The following is an 8896-nucleotide window of genomic DNA, read 5'->3' as shown; positions in this document are numbered from 1 at the left end:
TCATTGCCAACAATTTCCTTAGAGTCTTTGAGTCAGATCTGGTGGATGTCACAGAGCCATTTAGTCTGATATGATCTGGTCTGCTGCTTGGAAGACTAGGTCAATGGTGTCTAGGGGGCAGTATTGACACCAAAATTGCCAGAAAGTTGTATATAACTTTATACCTGGTTATAGTTGATAAATTATAGCTGAAAAAGCCAGGAATTTTTAATTTCATCAAAGTTATGTAAAAAAATTCCCCATCTTACATTACTTTTTTTTTTAACCTGATAAAGAAAAAGCATAGGCTCTGAAGTGAGACACGTTTAGGTTCAAATTCTACTTCACCACTGATAGTCACCTTCAGGTAAGCCACTTAATCTCTTTAACCCAAATGGGAGTCACACCACTTTCCTCATGAGATTTTTGTAAGGTTTAAGTAAAATAACCTATGAAAAGTCCCTGGAACACAATATCTAGCTCATAGAATATACTCTTCATATATTACTGTTCTTTCCTTCTTTTGAAAAATGGGGATGTAATTTAAAGCTTTAGTTTCCATTTACTTTCATGTAGAAATTAATTATATTTTAGGGGGGATTTCTTTTATTCTTTCACTATGAAATGAACTATCTTTGCAGAAGTGTATTCATATTTCATGTGGTGGCATCTAATGCATATGACTTTGCATTCTAGAAAATCATAAAATGAGGACTTCTGTCCTTTAGAATAGAAGCAACATAGACAAGACCAAGATTCAGGAAGTATAGGAATAAGGACTACTTGTGTTGCTCTGTCAGCGTATTACCAGAGAATAGCACAGAAAAGTACTTGAGGAGCAGACTAGCAACATGGTCCAGAGAGTTATATGATAAGAAGGAACTCCTTGTGATGCAGAGGTCTTTTAGGAAAGAACAGAGGTTTGAATACAAATTTAGGTTTGTGAGAGATTAGTTTATGCTTTATAAAATGAAGATTTGGTATTTTCCTTAAATTTTTCTAAGCATTATACTCTGCATTGAGCAGTAAAATCTTCTGAAGATATCTGGGTGTCGGTTTTTAATGTAATTTTAATAGTTCACATTTCAAATTCTGAAGCTGGTTGAAAACAAATACTATCACAATCTGAGAGATTTTCAACATACACTTTAACTTTTTTTCTGCTCTCCTTGATTTGGTGGTTTATGATTCTAGAAATATTTTCTTTTTAATTTGAGGGTAGTGCCATGGATAGTAATAAAAGAACATTAATCCATTTAGATTTTCATTATGCCTTATATTTAATTTACACTTTTTTCTTTGGTAATTAGGAAGAGAGAAGGAAATGAGAGATTCGATGGAAAAAGCTATGTTAGTTAGGAACACTTCACCATTCCTAATGTTCCCTTTTCACAAAGTGAGCTCACTTAGTCTACTAGGGACCCCTTTCTGAATCCTTTACTTACGCTGCCTGTGGGGAGATGGAAGGACACAGTTGAGTGGCAAATTTGGGAAGAATAACTGGGCATGATTGGCTTGAATGTGCCCTTTTTCCTCTTGGGAGCAAGCTTCCTGTAGATAACATAAGTTCTCCTCTGGTCTTCCAGACCACAGGTTATACATGTGGTTACACCTGCAGGGGGAGGCCAGTCCCTATCCAGTTCTGTCTAAGACGGGGTGGTTATATTTGCCTAATTATGGGAATCAGTGAGCAGGCCCAGTAGGATACTAGGCCTAAAGACAAATCCTCAAACCGGACCTTCCCAATAATAAAGGTGATATCTGCATATCCATATTGCCGTCTTTGTTTTGTTTCTCAAAATACTTATAACCTGGGGCAGAAGAGAGTTGGTATTTATTGGACGCCTTTTCTCCCTTTCCCTGGAGAGCACATCATGTAAGAAAATTGTTTTTTCTAAATATTAATTTAAAAAACACTAACTGAATGTCATATAGACCTGAAGTAGCATGTTAACATTTTTAACATTTGCTCTTTTAACATGCGTTGCAACATTATATCTACTAATTTTCTCCACATTTATTGGTAGGAAATTGGGATTTGAAACTTGAATGTTCTTCACAAACAATGACTAATGCCAACTCTTCACTTAGAGAATTATGGGAAAAAAGCCAAATCAATGAAACAGCTGAGGAAAGATTGGTGTACAAGAAAAATTAATGTTCACAATTTGGAAAGAGTCTGGAATAGCATATGATATCTGGCATCCAAAATCAATTCTCCACTTCATGATTAAAGGAACATTTTTGAACCATAACCAGACACAAATGCAGCATTAAATAGAACTCAGATGGTCACCTCTCAACCTTAAAGGGAATGAAAGGCAGTGGTTTACTTTTTTTAATTACTGGTAAAATAAAGACAACCAATGGGATGGAAGTGTTTAAAAATGTTTCGTGAGCTCTTTATTATTGGGCATTAAACTAGTTAACAGTGACTACTTGGTATTTTACAAAGGACAAAGTCCAAGATAAGTTCCTAAATCACTGTGTTCTGATATTGCCACCAGAGATATTACTTGTTTCCATTTCTTGGATTGCAGACTATGGATAGGACCCAATAGGAGTGACTATAAAGTAATATGCTTGTCTCTAATAAACATGTCAGAACAAATATGATCATATTAATATTGTCCCTTTAAAGTAGCGCTTTGTGTATTTATCTCAGTGATGCTGCCATTCAACAGTGTGCTCAGATTCCTCTTTTAAATTGATGAATAACCACAACGGACTGCACAAATCTTAAATATACAGATCAATTAAATGTATATATGTAAGCACCACTCAAATCAAGATGTAGAACATTTCAAGAAGCCCAGAAGTCTCCTTTATGCTAACTACCAGTCATTACTCTTCCCCCGCAAAAAACCATTTTTCTAAACAGTATCAACATAGATTAGTTTTGACACTTTTTGAACTTTATATAAAATAAAAGCATACGTTATATACTCTTGAGTACCTGTCTTTTGCTCAGCATTATGTTTTTATTTTTTATTTTTATTTATTTATTTTTTTGCGCTACGCGGGCCTCTCACTGTTGTGGCCTCTCCCGTTGTGGAGCACAGGCTCCAGACGCGCAGGCGCAGCGGCCATGGCCCACGGGCCCAGCCGCTCCGCGGCACGTGGGATCCTCCCGGGCCGGGGCACGAACCCGTGTCCCCTGTATCGGCAGGCGGACTCTCAACCACTGCGCCACCAGGGAAGCCCTAGCATTATGTTTTTAAAGTAATCCATGCTCGGGACTTCCCTGGCGGTCCAGTGGTTAAGACTCTGCGCTCCCAATGCAGAGGGGGCGGGTTCAATCCCTGGTTGGGGAACTAAGGTCCTGCATGCGTGGCCAAAACAAAACAAACCAAAGAAAAGTAATTCATGTTCTTGTTCTGTTTATTGCTATGTAACATTGTACTATTGTGTGAATATACCACAGTTTATGTATGTATTCTACTACTGAAGGATATTTGGATTATGTCTAAAGTGGTGCTATTATGAATAATACCACTATGCATGTTATTGCACACATTTTCTTATGGACGTAAGCATTCCTTATACAAAAGTGGAATTGTTAGGTTATAGAAAGGTATTTAGCTTTTTAAAAATTACTACCAATCCAAAAGAGCTAAAAGTAGAGTCTTGAACAGATATTTGTACACCCATGTTCATAGCAACATTATTCACAAGAGTCAAAGAGTGGAAGTAACTCAAGTGTCCATGGACAGATGAATGGATAAACAAAATGTGGTACATACATATAATGGAATATTAGTCAGCCTTAAAAATAAATTCTGACATGCTACAACATGGATGAAACTTAAGGATAAAGAATATTATGCTAAATGAAATGAGCCAGTCACAAAAAGACACATAGTGTATAATTCCACTTATGTGAGGTCGCTAGAGTAGTCAACTTCATAGAGACAGAAAGTAGAAGGTTAGTTGCCAGATGCTGGGGGCAGGGAGGGATGGGGAGTTGTTGCCTAATGGATGCAGAGTTTCAGTTTTGCAAGATGAAAAGAGTTCTGGAGATGGACGGTGGAAATGGTTGCACAACAATGTGAATGTGTACTTAATACCATTGAACTGTACATTTAAAAATGGTTAAGATGGTAAATTTTGTTATGTATATTTTACTATAATTTTAAAAAATTTTAACTACTACCAAAGATTTTTCAAAAATGATTATAGTAGTTTATACTTCCACTAGCAATGTGTGAGAATTCCAATTGTTCCACATTCTCACTGAGTTGGTATTATTCATCCATTTAATTTTTAACCATAGTAGTGTATACCAATATTTTGTTGTGGTTCTATTTTGCATTTCCCTAATGACTAATGATGTTGAGCATCCTCTAATAAGTTTATTGCTTATTTGGATACCTTCTTTTTTCAAGTGTCTGTTCAGCTCTTTTGCCCACGTATTTCTGTTGGTTTGTCTTCCTTTTTTCTTTTTGATTTGTAGGAGTTCTTTATACATTCCAAATAAAAGTTTTTTGCCAGATTGATAGATTACAAATATTTTCTCCCACACTGTAGCTTGCCTTTTCACTCACTTAATGGTATCGTTTGATGAACAGTTCCTATAGCATATTTTTTTGAATTTCCTAATAGGAAAATATTCTTATATTTGGAGGGGAATTTGATCCCTAGAAAAAACATTTTAATCTTCAAAGCTGAGATGATAATGATGACGATACAACCTCCTCCCCAAGTCTAATCAAGGAGATATAAGGATTGTGAGCTCAGCACACAGATAAGGGTGGAATTAAGTTCTCATTATAAGTAGCAGACTGAGAAATTGCCTTGGCAGGAACTAATCTTTCATGTGTAACTTGTTTATATATTTTGGCTTCCTTCTTGGCACTGAGAAGAACACTTAAAGGTACATGACTGTGTCAAACAGTAATAAATTTGATGAAGAGTATTAATAAAGTAACTAATCTTGCCATGTATTACCATTTGGAATTTAAAACTATTCAAGATCATGAAATGACATCCAGGTGTGGTGTATGGGCAAGAGAAAAAGGGAGAAGGAGCGACTGTCCCTGAAGACAATAAGGAAGGACAAGTTCTAAAAATAATTGGGAGGATGCCACAGACACTGAATTAGGTATGAGTCTTCCAACGAGATAGCAATCATTTGGATGTATGTCTCATTGCTTTTCAGTCATAAGTACAGTTCAACAAATATCCACTAGGCCCCTTGGACATGGATGCATGGACCTTAGTGCCCTTTGTGAGGAGAGTTCCTTCACCTCTTGCCTACCCCACCACTCAAAAGGCATTTCAGTCCTCAACCAGAAATTGAGTGAAACAACTGCCTGATCCTAAAAGGAACCTAGGCATAGCCCTAGCATCCAAAATGTCACAGTTATTGACTGTTAAAAATTCTAACAGCCATCATGGAAGTTCATGGGTTGATCCAAGTTCAGACTTAATAAAAAAAAAATTTTCCCTTTTTACTTTTTTTTTGCTCGTATTCATTTAATGAGTGAATTCATAAAGTAAGGATAAAACAGATTGTAATTGTTTTGCATTGTATAGAGAAATGGGTCTGTTTAGGCCAAACACAAAAACAAGCATCAGTGAAAAGCCCAGGGATCCTAGTGATCAAGACAAAGCCTACACATGCATTGTTAATATGAACAAATGCAAACATCTTTTTGTTCTTTACATTAATTATCTCATATTAGCCTTCAACAATACGATGAGTTGAACACTATGATCACCTCCAATTTATAGTTGAAAGAACGGAAATAGATGGAGGTTAAGTAACTTACCTGAATAAGTTACATGGATAGTGTACGGTAGAGCCAGAACTTAAACCTGATGTGTCTCACCTCAGAGCTACAATGCTCTATTACCTCCCCCACTGAAACCTACCTAACCTGAGTACAGGCAAACCTGGGAGATACTGAGGGTTCAGTTCCAGACCACCACAATAAAGCAAAAATCCAATAAAGCAAGTCACAAACTGCACTGTAATCTATTAAGTGTGCAACAGCATTATGTCTAAAAAAAAAAAAATGTTAATTGTTTAACTTTAAACAATTTTAATTTTAAAATACTTTATTGCTAAAAAAATGTCAACCATCATCTGAGCCTTCAGCAAGTCACAATCTTTTTGCCGGTGGCAGGTCTTGCCTCTCTGTTGACGGCTGCTGACTGATCAGGATGGTGGTTGCTGAAGGCTGGGATGGCCGTGGCAGTTTCTTAAAATAAGACAACAATGAAGTTTGCCATATCAACTGACTCTTCCTTTCATGAACGTTTTATATGTAGCACATGGTGCTGTTTGATAGCATTTTACCCACAGTAGGACTTCTTTCAAAATTGAAGTCAATCCTCTCAAACCCTGCTGCTGCTTTATCAACTAAGTTATGTAATATTCTAAATCCTTTGCCTGTCATGTCAACCGCCTTCACAGCATCTTCACCAGGAGTAGACTCCATCTCCAGAACCACTTTCTTTGCTCATCCATAAGAAGCAACTCCTCATCCATTAAAGTTTTATCACAAGATTGCAGCAATTCAGTCAGAATTCAGAAGCTCCACTTTTAATTTTAGTTCTCTTGCTATTTCCACAAATCTTCATTCCCTAGTCCAACATGAAAACTCACCCTTCAAAACCAAATTTAGGAGTCACCTTTCTTTACACCTTCCTTAACTTACCAGGTTTCCAAAGTTCTCCGATTAGGCGTCTAGTATAACATTAATAACATTCCATTTTTTTTGTTGTTGCTCATGAGTCTGTCTCTCTCAACTAAGCTCTAAGTTATTAGTGGGCATAAGCCATCATCTTACTCCTGTCTGTATCTATGGCAACTAGCCTTCTGCCATATACATAATAGATAGTAACTGTCTACTTAATTGATCTAAATGGAAGTCCATATAGGAGATATAGTCTGATCTATACTCTGATTTTGATTTATCATTCTGCAAAGGATTGTATTACTAGTTGATTTTCACCACTGGTGTTATCAGATTCAACCAGGTTATTTTATTATTTTTAAATGTGGTAAAATATGTAATATAAAATTTACCATCTTAACCATTTTTAAGTGCACAGCTCAGTAGTGTTAGGTATATTCACGTTGTCATGCAACCAATGTCCAGAAATTTTTATCTTGTGAAACTGAAATTTTATGCCCATTAAAAAACAACTCCCCATTCCCCCCTCCCTCAGCCCCTGGCCACCACCATTCTATTTTCTGTTTCTATGAATTTGACTACTTTAGATACCTCATATAAGTGGAACCACACAACATTTGTCTTTTTGTGACTCCACCAGTTGATTTTTAAACTCCAAAAATGTTACATTACCAATAGGCATCAGAAGAGTAAAACTTTAAAGTGGAAGTATTTGCATTTTAATTATTTGTTCACTCACAGAGGGGTTTGTCCTATCAGGACATCTCTAAGCTTATCAGAATTCTCTATTTCCTGTATTTGAAAAGAGCTAATGTGCATTCTCTTATTGTACAAGTTTCCAGATCCCTTGGAGAAAAGACAAGATAGCAGTTGGCATAGGCTAGGAGAAAAAATTCCAGTTAAGGTCTGTAAGCTCTTTAGTGTGTGCTATACAGTGGGAAAAAATAAACAAGTGTCAGAAAAGACAGTAAGCAAATTAAAGAAATACCAGAAACATGACAGCAACCATTCTGGGGGAAAATGGTATCTGTTTCATTCACTCTCAACAAATTTTTGGATTAACTAAAAGTTAAACTTCCGACTTGTCTAGAGTTGTCCTGGGGGAAAAGAATAACAATGGGAAATTTGTGATGTTGAAACGTTCAGAATTTAATGCCATAAATGACAATCTGTACACAACATCAAATCATCTAAATTAAAATGACAAATTCAAGCCATCTTCCAAATGTCTAATTTTTTTTTTGTATTGCTCAAGTCCCATCTTGTTCACAATAAAATCCAAAGTCCTTATGATGGCCTGCAAGGCTCTATGTGACCAGGTTCCTGTTAACCCACTGACCTCATTTCCTATCATTCATTTCTTCATTCACTGTTCAGCCTTCTCTAGCCACAGTGACATTTATGCTGTTTCTTAAATACTCTAGATAAACCTCAGGGCCTGTCCCTTTGTCTACCTGGAAAGCTTTACCCCAAGGCATTCTCATGGCTTACCCCATTACTTCGTTCAGGTCTTTACTCAATGTCCTTTCCTCAAAGAGGTTCCCCAGACCACCTTTTATAAAATAGTACCCTATCTCTGTCGCTTTTTATCCCCTTACTTGATTTTATTTTTCTTCATAGAATCTATCATTATCTGGTACATTTCAATATTTTTTGTTGTCTTTCACCCCTTACTAGAATGAAAACTTGATGAGGTCCATTAGACTTGTCTAATTTGTTTATGCTAGATCTCTAACACCTAGCATAGTGCCTGACACATAGTGGATATTATTCACCGAACTGATAAAGTTCCATTTGCCAAGTCATTATGCAGTAGGTAGAAACTCAGTCTCCATACTGTAGGTAAATAAACATTAGGTTCTGTCCTCTAATTAGCTAAAAATACAAAATCTCTATGACCCTTACTTATTTGAATTCAGGTGTTCTCCAAGTATAGTTCCTGAACCAACAACATCTGCAGCACCGGGAACTTGTTAGTAGTTCCCAAATGAATCAGAAATTCTGGGACTAGTGCTCAGCGATCTGTATTTTAGCAAGTGCTCCAGGTAATGCTTAGGGAACTATATCAGTCTAATCCAAGTCCTTTTGCACAAGGGAGATCTCTAAGGGTATGCTAGAAAGAAGTTTTCTTAAAGGTAAAAAATGAAAAAGAATAAATGTATAAAATCTAAGTCCAGAAAAGGCAAGAATAGAAAGATAGCTGCTGCCTTTTCTAGAGTTTGTTTTATTTAATGTTAGCAGAGCTTTTTTTTTTTTTTTTTTTTTTTTTTTTTTTT

This window comes from Aethalodelphis obliquidens, unplaced genomic scaffold (assembly GCF_003676395.1).
Source record: "Aethalodelphis obliquidens isolate GAN/ISIS:26980383/991018 unplaced genomic scaffold, ASM367639v1 scaffold66, whole genome shotgun sequence".
NCBI lineage: Eukaryota > Metazoa > Chordata > Mammalia > Artiodactyla > Delphinidae > Aethalodelphis > Aethalodelphis obliquidens.
Note: the sequence above shows the minus strand (reverse complement) of the source record.